The sequence below is a fragment of the Protopterus annectens genome, chromosome 2.part1 (assembly GCF_019279795.1).
Source record: "Protopterus annectens isolate FY-2018-M chromosome 2.part1, PAN1.0, whole genome shotgun sequence".
In the NCBI taxonomy this organism is placed as follows: domain Eukaryota; kingdom Metazoa; phylum Chordata; order Ceratodontiformes; family Protopteridae; genus Protopterus; species Protopterus annectens.
Window position 1 is genome coordinate 1,822,174,815 of NC_056729.1, and position 19,202 is coordinate 1,822,194,016.

Here is a 19,202-nt window from a genome sequence, read left to right on the forward strand (position 1 = left end):
AGCTAACACCGTGTAAGGATGTGTGCGAGCGTGTAACACTGTGTAAGGATGTGTACGCGTGTTTAAGTGACTGTAAGCGTGTGTAAGCTGGTGTGCACATTGCTCCCCCTCAGGAAACAGAAAGGAAACAGGAAACAACTAAAATCCAGGGAAACTGCCAGAGGATACTACTGGAGTTAATTGGTGGAAACAATTAGAAGCAGGCAATTACACAGGCAGACTAGAAGCCCAACCCAGCACTTAAAACACTGCAAAGAGCAGTGCAGGTTGTTTCTCACAAGAGATACTGCCAGAAACTAAGCTATCAGAATTGAAAACTGAAAAAAGCTGAACTCAGAGCAGAAATGCTAGGGGCTGCCATAGCTATTATAATCAGGCATAGGCGAATTGCTGAGGGTGGTGACAATGCAGATGCTGACAGACAACCCAGAGTGAGGAGAAGGAGAAGAGTATACAGGCCCAGGGTCACCTACCATGGGTTACATGAGCTGGAGATAGTAGAGCGCTATAGAGTGGACAGAGAGCTCCTGCAGCAGATTGTTGAGCTGTGCAGGCCACGCCTCACACACAGAACCAACAGAGGGGAACCCATCCCAGTGGAAACCAAGGTATGTGTTGGCCTAAGAATACTAGCAACAGGTACCTTCCAGAGACCAACTGGCGATATGATGGGGATATCACAGGCATCAGCCTCCAGGGTACTACACCAGTTCCTGGATGCCATGTCAGCACATGTCGGTGATCATGTATATTTCCCCAATGCCCGTGAGGTATTGGCCAGCAATATGGGTCTCTTCCAGCAAATAGCGGAATACCCTGAGGTACTGGGTGCTATAGACTGCACGCACATACGCATCAAAGCACCAGCAGGAGAGCAGGGTAGAGCCTACATTAACTGCAAGGGATACCCCTCCATCAACTGCCAGGTCGTGTGTGATGCCCAGGGCATAATAATGAATGTGTGTGCTGGCTGCCCTGGGAGCTACCATGATTCCCATATCTGGCATCTGACGCAGCTGTACCAATCATTTGCCAATGGGGACTTCCCACACGGACACCTAGTGGGGGATGCAGGTTATGCACTTGAGCCGTGGCTGATGACACCCATCAGAAATGCACACACACCTGAACAGGAACGCCATAATGAGGCACACGCACAAACATGTAATATCATAGAGCGTGTGTTTGGGCTGCTCAAGTCACGGTTCCGGTGTCTGGACACATCTGGTGGAGCCTTGCAGTACACACCAACTACATGTACCCAAATGATCATGATATGTGCTATGCTACATAATATGATCCTGGAAACAGCTGCAGCAGGACCAGCACAGGGCTGGGCCAAACATCCCCACCATTGCCAAGGCCACCACAGGCAGGGGTGACTCGGAGGAGGAACAACCTGACCTTGTCCCAGTAGGCAGAAGGAGGCGTGCCCAGTATGCCCTGGCCTTGGCAAAGAGGCAACGCATAGCACATACGCTTGGTCAGTAGGAACACTGGGACTGATACCCACTCTGACTCACTCATACAGTAACAGGGATGCCTAACATGACACAACCTGCTGCCAAACATGTACAGGGAGTGTAGTATGTGTATCCGACAGAGGTGGCCCTGCAGCACCACCTGAGGCATGAATGCCATGTGTTAAGTAATGTAATATCATGTACCACATGCACACCTGACGACCCCAACTAACATCCACCCGCAAGAATCATAAACCACAAAAACACAAACCCACCTCATGGGTACCACAAGGGATAGGAACCTAGATGTAATGCTACCCAATGCCAGAAGTATAAACATCAAGATGTGTGCAGTGTAAACACACACAGTATAGAGAATGTAGATATCAGTGCTGTAATAGAAAACAGGGTCAAAGCGCACATCAGCACCCTGACACTACCAGGTCACACGTCATACAGTGATGTACATGTGCAAAAACATGGAACAAGATACAAAATGAGGGTGACTAGCAATAAATAGCATGGATAACCACACAACCATGTTTGTACCACAACAAGAAGCAACATGGAATAGCCATGGTCAAAAACCAATGGCTAAAACCCACTACTACTATATAGCTTGCTGCAGACCACTGTCCTAATAGCAGGAACTGCCCCAGGCCTATGTGCATAGGTTCATAGGTTCATACTAGGCTATCTGCCCTAGGGCATTAATAAGCCTAGCCCAGAGTTTTGTGGCTTCTGCCACGCCTGATGGATAATATGCCCATTATTTTGCTGTGCCTCTGTCAAGCAGTGATACTGAGGTTATCCCTGGGGTATACCTGCAATCTCCCATCCATTGGTCAAGATCTCACTTGAACGAAGCCAGTGAGGTGCTCAGCCTCACATGTACCAGGATGTTGTTCCACAGCATAGGGACTCTCTGGGTGATGAATCTGTCCCTCCAGCACATCCTATTAATATCTGTGTTGAGGTTTAGGTCTCCTGCCCTTGTAGTTCTGATGGATGTAGCGGTCTTGAGGTGAAGCATGTTCAATAATTCTGTGTTGGACATAGCCTTGTATGTCAGGCACAGGTCACCTCTGAGCAGACGGTAAGTGACTGAATACAGCTGGAATCCCTTCAGTCGGGCAGCATAAGAAATATGTTTGAGACCCTTTCACCTCCTGTTGAGGAATTTGTGGGCCCATCCAATTGACACAGGTGTTGGGTCAGATACATTCTGAATGGGGCATTGTATGCAATCATTGGTCTGATGAGTGATGAGTACAGGGGAACAATGACCTCCCTTGATCTAGATGTGAATCCCTACATGATGAGGTGGCCAATGCAGAAGGCCTTCCAAACTACCCTGGCAATGTGAGTGTCAAACAAAAGGTTACTGTCAACCTGGGTGCCCAGGTCCCTGATAACCTCCTCTGTGCTTAGAGGATTGCCACCTAGATGGGAAGTAGTGGTAACCTTGTTCTTCCTGAAGGGTATGGCTTTGCATTGTTTAGTGTTTAATGTACGGTCATGGCTGTGACACCAGTTATCTGTGTCTATGAGACCCTTCTGAAGGATGTCTGTGTCAGATGGGTTTCCAACTATGCTTCCCAGTTTGCAGTCATCGTCAAACTTTGTCAGCCATAATCCTCCTGTGTTTGCTCGTACTTCTGAAAAGTAGATGCTGAACAAATGTGGGCCCAGGACTGAGCCCTGTGGGACACCACCTGTGACAGCTCTGGAGTGTGACATGGCACCAGCAACTTCGACCCTGTGTGTTCCGTCACTTAGCTAGTTTGCAACCCATGCTGTGATGTATGGGTTCACAATTAAGCTGGTGATGTTTTCAATGATACCTGAGTGGGGTATTGTGTCGAAAGCCTTTGCCAGGTCAAGGTAGGCTGTGTGGACTGCCCTGCCCACGTCAATGGCCTGGGTGACTGTTTTGAAAAAGTCAACCAAGTTTAAAAGGCATGATCTGCCCTTGACAAAGCCAAACTGGATTGTATCCAATGTCTGCAAGTCCCCTATGTCTTCATTTATAATTCCCATTATGATCCTCTCCATAGCTTAGCAGAACAGGCTTGTCAAGCTGATGGGATGGTAGTTTCGGGGTTGGTGGAGGCACCTCCTTTGTGAAGTGGGTCCACCATAGCTATGCCACTCCTTGGGCACATATCCTGAGGTGAGGCTAAGATTAAACAGATGCCCTAACTGCGGGTGTAATTACTCATTGAGTTCATGGAGCACACAACTGGGGTCACCATCTGGTCCCATGGATAAAGTGTTTTCTGCCTTGGATAGAGCAGTTCCCACCCCAGCATTGGAGATGTATGGGGGCTACAATCCTCTGGTGTAGATACCTCCAGTTGGGGGAGGGGGAGGAATCTGCAATGAACCTGTCAGCCAGTATGTTGGCAATGTCTGTAGGTGCAGTGATATCTACATCATTTCGAACTAATTCTGAGCATATCTGGGAGTTCCCTCCCAGGTTTCAAACATAGGCAAAAAAGGCCTCATGATTGTCCCTTGAGTCCTGAGTGGGTTTACTCTCAAAACTTGCCTCGGATGATTGTATGGGGAACCCAGTGTTTTACTCACAATGAGCAGGGTGTCTTCCCTCCTACGGATTATGCTCTATCTTGTAGTAGCCCCTTCCTTGTGTTGTAGAGCTTGTTTATGGCTAGGGTCCACCAGACTGGATGCTTGCCTGTGGTACAAAGAGTCTTTGTTTTGTTTGGGATTGCCTGATCCATGCAGTCCTGGAGGTGCTGGTAGAAGGCATTTGTAAGTGATACAGTGGCTTGGGTAATGGTGTCCGCTGGCTTGGGGCCTTGAAAGAGACCACACCAGTTCTTAGAAATGTGAAGTCGGCATCTGAGAAGGTCTTCACTGTTTGTTTTCCATCTGGGGTGTGGGTGGGATGTGGACTCCCACTGAGAGTAGTCCATGATCTGATCTCACCAATGATGGGTATACTGCTGGTGTTGAACAGTGTGACCCCATGTTCGTGATGATGATTTCTAGTATGTTGCCTCCACTTGAGGGGATTGGGACCAGTTGTTCCATGGCATTTCAGTGTATGAACTCATGGAACCTTTGTGTTAGAGTGTTGTGGCATGATTAGTGATCCCAGTCTATATGTGGATAGTTGGAATCACCCAGTAGGATGGTGTTTGGAGATACATTTATCCCCTTCAGTGTTTGCAGGATAGCTGTGTGAGGTACCTGAGTTTGAGAGGGTTGCATGTAACATGCTACAAACTGCAGAGCAGTCTTGCCTACGGTCACTGGCACCTGGATGGTCTCCGATGCATTGTGTGTTGCCACCAACAATGAGGTGAGGGTGTCCTTGATGAATATGGACACCCACCATCCTTCTTGGTGTTGTCCGGATGCTGGTGCCGGAATGCATGATATGAGGTAACACCCGATAGTGCCGGGGTGCTGTCAGAAGCTGTGAACCAGGTTTCAGGCACAGCACAGACATCAATGTGCTACATACTGAGAAGGGCATAGAGTGTGTGCAGTTTGAGGTTGAGACCTCTGGCATTGAGCAGCAGTACCCTTAGTGTCCTTCCTTTACTGTGTTCTAGGGTGGTAGGTGTAGTATCTGAATCTTGCATAAAAAAGGCACAATGGAGGTGGCAAGAGCATCATCCGAAATCCGGAAGCCCACGGGTGACAGGTGCAAGCCGTCCCTTGCAAATCACCGTGGCCTGTCCAGCATGTCGTCCCAGGCAGACAGACATTGGACCCCCTTTGAATGACACCATAGTCTAAGCAAAATAATACAGCTGATCATCTTGTCTCTGTTTATGTGGCATCATACTTGGTGAAGGTAGGATACTGCTGAAGGTCAGGGTCATACCTGCCTGGCCTACATAATCAGAGGGATCCTCTATGTCTCTTTCCATGTAGTCCAGGGAGGTACATCTCAGGTCGTTCACACCAGCATGGATAATGACTGGGTCAGACCTGTACTTGCAGTTGAGTGACCTGAGTGCTTGCATTATGTGGTGGATTCCAGTGCCCGATAGGCAGCTTACTGTGACCTCCTCCGTACCCGATCTGGTGAGCGGGACGTCAGTGTGTCTGACTATGGAGTAACCATAGACAAGTGTGTCTGGCATTGTTTTTGGCCTTAAGGGCTGTGACTGTTTGGCACACCGACTCTGTGGTCAATGTGTTGCATGTGCTGTGCCCTGTGGAGGCAGTTGTGTGAGAGTCTGCTGTGGTGGCCACTGCCATTCCGGTAGAATCCTGATCAGAGCCTCCGAGAGTGTCTCTGTGTGTCTATGTGTATGATCTTAAGTTGTGATAGTGCCATGTGAGACTGGATTTCTGATGTGTGTGTGGTTACCTTCACCTTCTCTCTGGTCTTGCTAGTCCTATGTTGAGAGAGCTCAGCCTCCACTTTGGCTATATAGTTGCATCTCTCACATGTATGTGTGTTTTATGGCAGAAGGAGAGGGTTGTCAGTGTACATGAGGCAAGTGTAACATTGCCTCAATATTCCCAGGTTCACCAGCTGAGCAGGAGAGGACACTAGCAACTGATCTCTAGACATGCTAGAAGGAATAGACAAAACAATGTTGGAATACAGGAGATATCAAGCCCCCAAACCACATCATACTGTTTGATTGACAATAGCTACACATACACTGGTGTTTCATAGTGTCATAGTCTACTACTAGCCTATCTGCCCTAGTGCATGTATAAGCCTAGCCATAGTGATGTGGCTATTGCCACCCTTATACTGGTAATAAGTGTACAGAATAGATTTTGATGATTGTGCCTCTGACTTAGTAGTGACACAGTATGACCCCTTACGTAATTGAATAACATGACTGTGCCTCTGTCTAGTCTGTGCCTCCGTCTCAAATGCAGTTGTCCAGATGTCTCCTGAAGAGAGTCAGTGAGGGACTCTGTCAAACATGGACTGGGATACTCTACTAGAGTGTGAGATGCCTCTGAGTTATGACTCTGTCCCTCCAGCATGTCCTATACATGTATGTGCTGAGGTTCAAATCCTCAGCTCTCATGGCTCTGGTGGATTTGGATTGCTTGCAGTGGAGCATGTCCACCAAATCCTGATTGGACATGGTCTTGTATGTCAGGCATAGGGCACCTGTACGTATGTGGTATGACACTGAACAAAGCTGGATTTCCTCTATTCTGGAAGCATCTGACATGTGTTGAAGAACCCTGATCTTCATGGTAGGTACCTTTGAGGTGTCTCCAGCTGTTGCAATTGCTGGGTGAGGTACATACCATATGGGGCTTCGTATTCAATCATGGGCCTGATAAGGGAGAAGGATAGTGGAACAATGACCTCCTATGATCTTGATGGAAAACCCTCCATGATAAGGTGGGCAAGATAGAAAGTCTTCCTAACCACTTTGGCAACAGGGGTGTCAAAAGAGATGTCACTATCTACATGTGTCCCCAGGTGTCTGATTTGTTGTCTGTGCTCAGTGGGTTGCTGTCTATGTATTGATCTGTGGGTACTTTGTTCCTCCCAAAGGGATGAATACACATCAGTTGCATTCAGTTTCAGGCCATGTGTCTGGCACCAGCTATCCGCCTTTGTGACGGCATTCTGTAGTATTTGTGTGCCGGCTGATGTATTCACTATGGTGCCTAGGTTGCAGTCATCTGCAAACTTTGTCAGCCACAACCCCTATGTTTGCTTTCACATCTGAAAAGTAAATACCAATTAAGAGGGTCCCAGGACACATCCTTGTGGGACACCACCTGTGACTGGCTTCGAATCTGACAAGGCACCTGCAATGTTGACTTTATGGGTTCTGTTTCTTAGCCATTTTGCAACCTATCCTGCGACATATGCCGTTATATGTCAGCTGTTGAGCTTGGCTATGATGCCTGAGTGTGGTATTGTGTCACAGGCCTTAGCCAAGTGCAGGTAGGCTGTGTGGACTGCGTAGCCCTCATCGATGGCCCTACTGACAGTTTCATAGTAGTCAACTAGGTGCAAAAGGCAGGATCTGCCCTGTACAAAGCTGAACTGGGTGGGAACAAGGGTCCGTAGGTCAGTAATGTGTCTGTGTAAGAGCTCCATAATGACTCTCCCCATATCTTTGCAGACAAGGCTGGTTAAGCTTGTGTGGTGGTAGTTGCCATGGTCTGTGGAGGCATCTCCTCTGTGGAGTGGGACCACTGTTGCCGACGCCACTGTTCAGGTACATATCCTGTAGCAAGACTAAGGTTAAATAGCAGTTGTATCAACGGGTCCAGCCCCTTCTGGAGTTCACATAACATGCAACTGGAGATACCAGCAGGTCCCATGGATGCTGTGTACTTGTCTTTGCTGAGTGTGGCTCTCACATGGACATCCAAGATGACAGTGAGGTTACATACAGCAGTGATAACTATCTTCTTTTGGGGTGAGGAGGGGTAAATCGCACTGAAGCTGTCCGCCGGAATGTTGCCAATATCTGTCAGGTCACTGGAATATATGTTGTTGTGTACCAACTCTGAGCATATCCGAGGGTTCACAACCAGGTGTCTGACATAACTGAAGAAATCAGTGTGGTTACCTTCATTGTCTTTGGTGATTTATGTCCCCAAGTTGACCTTGCATGTCTTTATGAGATAATGTAGCTTTCTACTAGTGCTGATCACAGCTGTCTTCCCTTTTGGAGATGTAGCTCTGTCTTGCATTAGTAACCGTCATCTGTCATACAGTCTGTTTATGGCTGGGGTCCACCAGACAGGACACTTTCCCTTTGCGGAGACGGTCCTGTTTTTATTTGTGATTGCATGGTCCATGCTGTCTGACATCTAGCTAAGGGGAGGTCATTCTGGTTCTGCAGTTATCTTTCATCAGCATTAGAAATGACCACAACAACCCCTGTGAGGTGTACCTCATGCAGACACATCCAGCACCTGTAAAGTCCACAACAGTACCTCACCAGGAGTATGACAGAGCTGGAACACATGTAATGTGTAGCCTGATTAAACAGAGTGCAGCTCCACACACTGCCATGCTGTCCACCCAGATGCAAGCTGTGCCTGATGTAGAAAGCCATGTCCAAGCTGGAATCAATGCACATGCTGCACCTTGTACAATCTGAATGGCAGGGAGCTATGCACATGAGGGACCTGAACCCCAGCACTGACATATATAGGACAGGCTGTACTGCATTATCCAAAACACAGTAGCCACCCGCACACATGAGTAAACTACCAGTACAGGTTGTCGTAGAGACACTCGTTGAGTCCCTCAACAGGAATCCTAATGAGTGCATGGGAGATGGGAGGTTTACCCTGGGTATCAATGTTATGTCACAGGTAGACAGAGGCACAGTATACTAAACAAGACATATGTCATGGCAAACATCACTTACAATGTGTTGATGGACAAACACACTCTCCGACTAGCATTAGAAATGGCCTAGGGCACATCGGTAGTGTTCGCCAATGTACACCCATGTTGTGGAATACACTACCGATGTTGGATGAGGCTGTTGTAAGTAGTTCACATCTGAACATAATGCAACATGGTCAGATAGGTTCATAGGTACATAGGTTTATACTAGGCTATCTTCCCTAAGGCAGGTATAAGCCTAGCACAGAGTTCATTGGCATACACCACCCCTTATATGGAAACAGTACTGTGCCCATTAGTGTGTCATGCCTCTCTCCAGCAGTGACACCATGACAATCTCCGGGTTAAACGTATGACCTTCCATCCACAGGTCAAGATACCTCTTGAACACAGCCAGCAAGGTGCTCTGCCTCACATGGACCGGGATTGTATTACACAGCATAGGGAGTCTCTGGGTGATAACTTCATCTCTCCAACATGTCCAACATACAACCCTGCTAAGGTGTAAGTCACCTGCACTAGTGGTTCAGGTGGATCTTCTGATTCTGAGGTGGAGCATGTCCATTAATCCCTGTTTGGACATGGCCTCGCATGTCAGGCACATGTCACCTCTAAGCAGACAGTATGTGAGTGAATAGAGTGGGAGTGTCTTCAATCTGGCAGCATATGACAGCTGTTGGGGTTCCTTGATCCTTTAGGTGGAGGACATTCAGGGTGTCTGCAATTGCTGCAGATGTTGGGTGACATACAGCCAGAATAGGGCATTTGACTCGATCACCGGTATGATAAGTGAAGAGTACAGGGAACAATGACCCACTAGATCTGGATGTGAATCCCATCCTGAGCAGGTGGGCAATGTAGAAGGTCTTTCTAGCCACTTTAGCAATGTGAGTCTCAGAAGAACGGCGACTGTCAACCTGGGTCCCCAGGTCCATGATAACCTTCTCTGTGCTTAGAGGATTGCCACCTATATGGTAGCTTGGGGTCACCTTGCTTTTCCTGAAGGGTATGTCTACACATGTTGTGCACTTTGACTTCAGGCCATGGCCCTGGCACCAGCTATCAGTTACTGTGAGTCCCTTCTGAAGGATATCCGTGTGTGATGCACTGTCCACCATGGTGCCCAGTGTGCAGTCATCTGCAAACATTGTCAGCCAAAGTCCTCCCATGTTGGCCTGTACTTCTGGGAAGTACATGACAAACAATGGGGGCCACCTGTGACCAGCCTGGAGTCTAACATAGTGCCAGCAACTCTAACCCTGTGGGTCCCGTCCTTAAGCCAGTTTGCAACCCATCTTGTGACATATGGGTTGACATTTCAGTTGTTAGGGTTTTCCACAATACCTGACTGGGGTATTGTGTTGAAAGTGTTTGCAAGGCCAAGGTAGGCTGTATGGACTGCCTTTCCCCAACAATGGCCTAAGTGACGAATTTGAAGATGTCAACCCAGTACAAAAGGCATGATCTGCCCCTGACCAAGCCAAAATGGGATGGGTACAATGTCTGCATGTCCCCTATATCTTTGTTTATGAGCTCAATTATGATCCTCTCCATAGATTTGCAGACTACACTTGTTAAGCTTATGGGGCAGTAATTACCAGGGTCTGTAGAGGCACTGCCTTTGTGCAGATGTGCACAACTGGACCCTAACCAGGCTGTTGTGCACACTATGGAAATGTAAAGCGGTGATAGGACTAAAGCCCAGGATACTGACCACCACAGTGAAAGTACTGAAACACTACACTATACAGTGCTACAGTGTTAAGTCAGCATGAACGGATGTTGACAATTGTGTGCAAAGTATCCCATGCAAAACCTGCAGGCACAGTATACTCCCTGTTTTGTTCACACAAAAAGCATTGGACAGTAACTACACAACATGGCAGACAACACACAACCATAAACTGGAGGTATTTGTTGAAGGTCACACTCATCCACAAATGTGATGGGCTGCAGAGTTCAACATATGTAAAGCCCACACTGGGCATGCTCACACACTTAGATAAATGAGACATCTTTCACACAACATGCCATGGGAAGGCTGAACTGGGCATGCTCACACACTTGGTCCAAATGTTACTCCTAGCAACTGTGAAAACACACCAGAGGATGCTCATTCCCCTTTCTAGACACTGATCATGTAAGCACCCTATAAGTATATCGGAGAAAAGGAATCTCTCAGTAATCCGTATAGCGCACTCTGCTAATGTGTCCGTCTGTAGTGTCATAACATAATTAGGTAGGGGTTTGAGTCCAGCAGGTGGCAAGTGTGTGTGAAGGGGGGTAAGTGTGTATGAAAAAAACATCCCTTTTGGCAACTGGGAAAATACACCACAGGATGATCATTCCACTTTCTAAACTCTGATGATGTCAGCACCCTATAAGTATATCAGGGGAAAGGAAACCTCCCAGTAATCCGAATAGTGCGCTCCGCTAATGCGTCCGTCTCTAGTATCATAACATAGTTAGGTAGGGGTTTGAATCCAGCAGGTGGCAAGTGTGTGTGAAGGGGGTAAGTGTGTGTATGAAAAAAACATCCCTTTTGGCAACTGTGAAAATACACCACAGGATGATCATTCCACTTTCTAAACTCTGATGATGTCAGCACCCTATAAGTATATCAGGGGAAAAAAACCCTCCCAGTAATACGAATAGCGCGCTCTGCTAATGCGTCCGTCTCTAGTATCATAACATAGTTAGGTAGGGGTTTGAATCCAGCAGGAGGCAAGTGTTTGTGAAGGGGGGTAAATGTGTGTGTATGAAAGAAACATCCCTTTTGGCAACTGGGAAAATACACCACAGGATGATCATTCCACTTTCTAAACTCTGATGATGTCAGCACCCTATAAGTATATCAGGGGAAAAGAAACCTCCCGGTAATCCGAATAGCGCGCTCTGCTAATGCGTCCATCTCTAGTGTCATAACCTAGTTAGGTAGGATTTGAATCCAGCAGATGGCAAGTGTGTGTGAAGGGGGGGAAGTGTGTGTGTGTGTGTATTAAAGAAACATCCCTTTTGGCAACTGTGAAAATACACCACAGGATGATCATTCCACTTTCTAAACTCTGGTGATGTCAGCACCCTATAAGTATATCATGGGAAAGGAAACCTCGCAGTAATGCGAATAGCGCGCTGCGCTAATGCGTCCATCTCTAGTGCCATAACCTAGTTAGGTAGGGGTTTGAATCCAGCAGGTGGCAAGTGTGTGTGAAGGGGTGGAAGTGTGTATGAAAGAAACATCCCTTTTGGCAACTGGGAAAGCACACCACTGGATGATCATTCCACTTTCTAAACTCTGGTGATGTCAGCACCCTATAAGTATATCAGGGGAAGAAAAAACTCCCAGTAATGCGAATAGCGCGCTGTACTAATGCATCCATCTCTACTGTCATAACCTAGTTAAGTAGGGGTTTGAATCCGGCAAGTGTATGAAAGAAACATCCCTTTTGGCAACTGGGAAAACACACCACAGGATGCACATACCCCTTTCTAAACGATATCACAATTATGTATGGCTTTTGATTACAGACATGCCACGTGTGTTTTGCACACACAGAATGCCCATGTGTGTGGGTTGTCACTCACAATAATGCAAGATATTGATTAAACCAGTTATGGCAATGCACACATGATGTATGTGTGTACCAAATACACATATGTACCTGTGACCTTCAATAGTTACCATGTGTGATGCCTGCCACATGTGAATACATGGTATTTGCACAGGGTAACATTATGACCGTGGTCTTCTGTGCAGGTGCAGCATGTGGGATGTGTATATACAGTGTGAGATGTAGATGCTATCAGCCTAGTAGTGAGGGATGCACACCTGGTCTGGGGCATATAGTCTACATGTTGTTGATGTACAGGGGCTGCATGTTTTCACCTGTTGTGGGAGTGGTAAGACAGTATTCCATAGCAATGCAGTGACTGCATGCTAAGAACCATTCAGCTAGGGTGTTGTAGCTACACTAATTCATTAGCATTCAGTAATTTGCCAGAATCCCTGGTGAGGGTCTGATGCCAACCAAGGTCAGGGGTCTACCAGCCTGTGTCACTTGCTCAGTGATCCCTTCCATGTTCCCTATCATGTATCCCAGTGAGGGACATCCCACATCAGCTGTGGTGGCATGGACAATGACTGAGTCATATATGTCCATGCATCTGACTGACTTGTATGTAACTGTACCATAGAGGTGACTGACAACTGACCTTTGCACATGCTACCATAGTATTGAGATTACATTGGTGATTAACAGCACATAGGGACAATGGTGATAAAGATACTTAGGTCCATAGGTTCGTACAGGGATGTCTGCCCAGGGCATGTATCCACCTAGCCAGAATGTGTGTGCCTTTCAACATGCATTGTGAATCTGTCTTGCTATGCCCTTTTCCAAGGTTAGTATACTGTGCCTCTGTCTCACAGTGACACATAAGTGATACCCAGGGTAACCCTACAATGTCACATCCTGTCATTAATATCACTCTTGAAGATAGCCACTGAGTCAGTCTGCCTAACCTCTATTGGGATAATATTCCGGAATGAAGGGAGCCTCTGAGTTGTGAATGTGCCCCTCCAGCATGTCCTGTGTATATCACTCCTGAGGTTCAAGTATTTCCAGTGTGTATCCTGGTGGGATCTGGATATTCTGAGATGCAGCATGGCCATTAACTGAGGGTATGACCTGGCCTTCTATGTCAGGCACAGATTGCCTATGAAGAGGCAGTATGTCACTGAGTAGAGCTGCTGTTACTTTAACCAGTCAGTATGTGGCATCTGTTTGAGCCCTTTGATCCCTTGTCGAGGTACATATGTGGTATCTCCAGTTGCTGCAGGTGTCTGGTAAGGTGCATGCCGACAGGTTCATCATAGTCAATTATGGGCATGATGAGGGATGAGTAAAGGGGCACAATGTCCACCCTGATCTACATGTGGATCCCATGATGATGTGGCCCATATAACATGCTTACCTAACCACTTTGTCCATGTTGTTGTCAAATGGTAGAATGCTATCAACCTGTGTACCTCAAGGTCCATAATTCCTTCGTCTGCACTTAATGGATTAACACATATGTGGTGCGTTGTGGTCACTCTGTGTTTGACAAAGGGGATGACTATCGCTTTCTGTCATTCACGTTGAGGCCATGGCTGTGGCACAAGTCGTGTGTTTCAAGAGTCCCTTTTGGAGGTGCGTGTGTTAGCTGGTGAGTTGATTATGGTGTCGGTTTGCAGTCACCTGTGACTTGCTGTGCCACAGTACTTCCATGTTGGCCTGTACCTATGATAAATATATAATGAAGATGACAGCTCCCAGGGCTGTGCCTTGTGGGACACCACTTGTACCAGGTTGTAGGCTGACATGGCTCCAGCAATTCTACCATGTGTGTTCTGCCCTTGAGCCACTGTGCAATACCCATAGTGACATAGGGGTTAATATGTACACTGGTGAGCTTCCTAGAATGCACAACTGGGTATTGTATCCAAGGCTTATGCAAGGTTCAGGTAGGCTGTGTACACCTCCTTCCCCTTGACAGTGGCCTTGGTGACTGTTTCAAAGAAATCAAACTGGCTGGAGAGGCAGGATTTGCCATTGACAAAGCCAAACTGTGTATGGTGACATGTCTGTAGGTCCACAATATCTAGATATGTGAGGTTCATGATGATCCTTGCCATAGCTTTGCAGACAAAGCTAGTCAGACATATGGGTCGAGTAGTGTCCAGGATCCATGAAGGCACCACCTGAATGTTGAGGGACCACTGTTGCTGTATGCCACTCTCTGGCCACATACCGTGTATTAAGGCTGGGATTGAACAGTGGTGTTATGTCTGTGTGTAGCTCTTCTCATGGTTCATGTAGGACACAGCCTGGGACACTGTCTGGTCCCATTGATGCAGTGTTTATTGCTTTGGGAAGGGCATCTCTTACCTGAGCATCTGTGATGTCAGGGGGGGCAGCACTGTGCCACGAGACATATGTGCCCTTTTGGTGTGGTGGGGGGAGAAGACAGCATTGAACCTGCCCACTAGGATGATGGCAATGTCTGCATGTTTTGTATTTTGTGTGACATCTTGGATTACCTCTGAGCATTTCTGGGTAGTACCACCCAGGTTACTAACATAACTACAGGCAGCCTTGTGATTATCCTCAGTGGCTTGTGGAACCCTCTCTCAAAGATGGCCTTAGACAATCATATGGGTGCCTGTAGTTGTCTTCCAATACTCATCAGTGGTGCCTTCACATTTTGGGAGGTTGTTGTATCATGTAGTGGCGTCATCCTTCTATTGTATAGTGTGTTTATGGCTGGTGTCCGGCACCCAGGACATCTGCCTTTGGAGAATCGGGTCATGCTTTTATATATGGCTTCATGATCCATGCATTCCTGAATGTGTCCATAGAATGCCTTTATAGAGGTATCTGCAGTCTGGTCCATATTGTCAACAGGCCTTGGGCCTTTGACGGTTTACACATCATTTATGAGGGGTGTGAACTTGCTTGACATGAGCTGTTGACAGACGTGCCGCCCTCCAGACAGAGCACGGTGAGGGTCACAGTTAGCTACTTGTCAGGTGATAGCATGTGCCACATAACACAGGCACACAGGTCACTCAACAGCAAGTACAGCTATGAGGCAGACATTGTCCATGCTGGTGCAAACAACCTGAGACGTACCTCCCTGGACCACATGGCAAGAGACACAGAGGGGCTCTTACAGCACCCACTCAAACTCAGGACTCCCACACAGCCTTCATGCTGACACAGGACAGTTTAGATTACTCTGCAAACACCATCATACTGGGTGACGTTAGCTACCCAAACATAGACTGTGAAGATTACACAAGCCACAATACCCAAGCTCTAGGGTTCACATAGATCATACATTCTTTGGCTATGGAACAGGTAACCAACCTTCCCACAAGAGGGGAAGATATACTAGACCTGATCATCACAACCATGAGTACAAACAGCTCACCACTGGGAGTATGTCCCTCATTGTTGCAATCAAACCATATACTCATCACACTGGAGTACTCGATTTCCCAGATATCCAAACCTCAAACACATCTATGTTTGTGTTTCAAATGTCCCTATTAGCAACTGTGACAGTACAGTACAGGATGCAGATTTCCCTTTTGAAACACTGATGATGTCAGGACTGTATAACTATATTACCTGTAGTAAAGTCCTCCAGTAATTCGCATAGCGCGCTCTGCTAATGCATCTTTCTCCAGTGTCATAACGTAGTTAGGTAGGGGTTTGAATCCTGCAAAAGGAATATATGTGTGTTAGTATGAGTGGGGTTTATGTGTGTGCACTATGCTGGGAGGGTTAACTGCCTTCTGACAACTGGGAGAACACACTACAGGGTGCACATCCCTCCTCCTACACACAGATGATGTCAGCACCCTCTAAGTACAGCATTAGTAGGGATTTCTCCAACTACTGCAAATAGCACACTCTGCTAATGTGTCTGTTTCTACTGTCATAACACAGTTAGGTATGGGTTTGAATCTTGCAAATGGAAAGTATGTGTTTTACCGTTGGTGGGGTTAGTGTGTGTGCACAATGATGGGGTGGGATGTGGCTTTGCCACATGGGGCTATGCACTGCAGGGTGGTCATTACCCTTCACAAGCAGTGATGTTGATAGCACCCTATACAAACAAAACTACAAAAGAGAAGGTGGTGGTACCAATAACACATGTAAGGTAACACATCTTCAAGTAATGTCCACAAAACAGAGTAGGATAATCAAACAATTCCTTTATTCTATACAGACAACATGACAACAGACAACTGCCAGTACTCAGTATAGTGTTACATGCTACTGTAACACGCACATGTACCCAAATATACCTAGATAGTGCTCTGAAGCCTGAATGTGGCAAGTGTGTGGATGTGGGATGTGTCTGTGTGTGCATTTCCAAATGGGAAACATGTTTGATGTGGCAATCAGGGTACTACAGTACCTGATGCACATTACATCTTTCAACCGATGAGGTTGCCTGCACCCTGTGAGTACAGGTAGAGAAGGGCGCCAGTAGTAAACAACATAGTGCACTTCTCAAATGTGTACCTGTCATGTATCAACAGCTACTCATGTAGGGTGATAAATAATGGGAATGGCAGGTGAGCGTGTGCATGTGTGTGGGTAGCAGGGTGTGTATAAATGCATGTGTGACAGAACAGTTACATATAGCTGAATCTATGTAACAGCACAAGATGCGCATTGCCATAGTCAATGTTAGCATGTGATGGTGTGCAGCTGGTACACTTTGGTAAGTAGTATGGGTGCATATAACAATTGAGGACAGTCATACAGTTACTGCAGCAGGACTGCTGGGATATACACACAATTATACTGGAACAGTGAACAGTTACCATGTTACTACTTATACACATCTATGTAGTCACCCTGTGCATCAGCAACGTGTTTACCTTTACCTGCACCGATGTTGTAGTATGCAGGAGGTGGCACAGTGTCATCATATGCACAGGGTGTGGGTTAGGTATGCCCAAGCCAGCCACTGGTAACACCAATTGACATGTGTGTGTATGTGTGTTTGTGAGGGGCAGCAGTACAGGGTGGACCAGTGTTGGTGCAGTGTGTGTGTGTATGTGTTTGCCCTAGGTGTTAGGTTTCTGCATGTGTTTAAGCACACACACAGTCCCACATAATGGCTGCCATGTACAGGGTTTTGTGGACAGCCACAGACTGCACCTGTCAGGTCATCCAGATCAGTGTCTGTGGGCACGGACACGGTACCTGTGCCTGGCAGGGTGCTACGGGCCGTATCCGGTACTAACCCAGACTGGGTACTGTCATCGGAAGCAGGGGTGTGTTGACTGGACACAGTTCCCTGTTGGGACTGACCAGAGCCACGTGCACGTGGTCTCCTGGGGCGTCTTGATGACGGCACAGACCCAGCATTGCTGGGGCTGGTGCTGGCACTTGAGGTGCGCGAGTGGGCCTGTTGTCGTCCGCGGCCACTGCCAGCTGGTGCTGTTGCTGGCATACGGCCACGTTGACGTCGCAAGCGCACACCATGGCCCTGGCCCATGGACATCTGGTTGTGGAGCAGCTGTTCTATGCCCCCACAACGTCTGTCAACGACATCTGTGAAGTTACGGATAGCATTCGCAACGTCACGCATGCCATCTGCCATGGCTGTGCGACATTCTCTCAGCTCCCTCAGACCCTGTCTGGTGTACCTTTCCATACGTGCCTGTGCCTGCATGACAGTTCGAAACATAGTGGAGGTTGACATACCTCCTTAGGCACGTCGGCCAGAGGCAGTACGGCCACGGATGCCCCCACGAGAACCCATGGGCGACTGTCTGCGTGGTACCACTGGAGGCCCCTGCTCATGGCTGCCTTGTGGGGATGCATGTACCACAGGTACCACATTACCCTGATCTATGCCCACTGCAGACTGTCCATCACCTAGGGACAATGGTGACAAAGGATGTAACGGCAGGATGACTGTGCGCATTGACGGGGTTGAAAGCTGTGTACTGTCAATTGGCTGACCAATGGCGGACCCAGACACACCTTCCTGCACCATTATAGACATTTCATCATCATCAGTACCTGGGGCACAAGATTCAGGTTCCCTGCTGCAGGTCACCAGAGCAGCACCAGAACCTACAGGAGGAAAACATGGAACACAGATTACAGTCTCCATACATATTTGACAGAGATGCATTTCAATACTAATGCACACATTCAGAAATGGACACATGCACTCATGGACACTAACACACATGCACACTTGGGCACAGGCACGCTTGCACACATGCACACCCCACAGTAAACACAAACATCAGTACCGTGTTACACTACTCAATCAACTACAACTGTATTACGGGTATTGTGAACACAGTCACCAGCAAGTCTACTACAGAGTTACACTACTCTTCCTAGTTTTCTAAATTGCTTTACAGATAATGTTAAAAGACTCACCAGCATGTATGGCCTGCCTCGTTGCTAGATGGGAGGGACCTGGAAGTGTGAAGAGAGTAATGTCAGTGGGCACATGTGTGCCATTCATTTTGCACATGATACAGTACAGTAGTACACTAGTTCCCTTATACACATCAGCTGCACATCATGTCTGTATATATATCATGATGACAGATACATACCACATGCACACCTTATGCGTGCATGAAGTAACAGCGTACAGAACAGTCATATGTACATACCAGGAGTTAACTCTAATCTCACCCTTACCTCTCTTCAAACGACAACTCAAACTGTACTTCCAAAACCACTGGCTTTGTTCTTCTTGGAGTACAGGCTAACGTCCCTCTCCCTATGCTCTCTTCACCTTTAACCCCTCATTGTGCATAGAAACTAGCTTCTACCCTGTTTCTTTCACCTTGATGTCCTTCTATG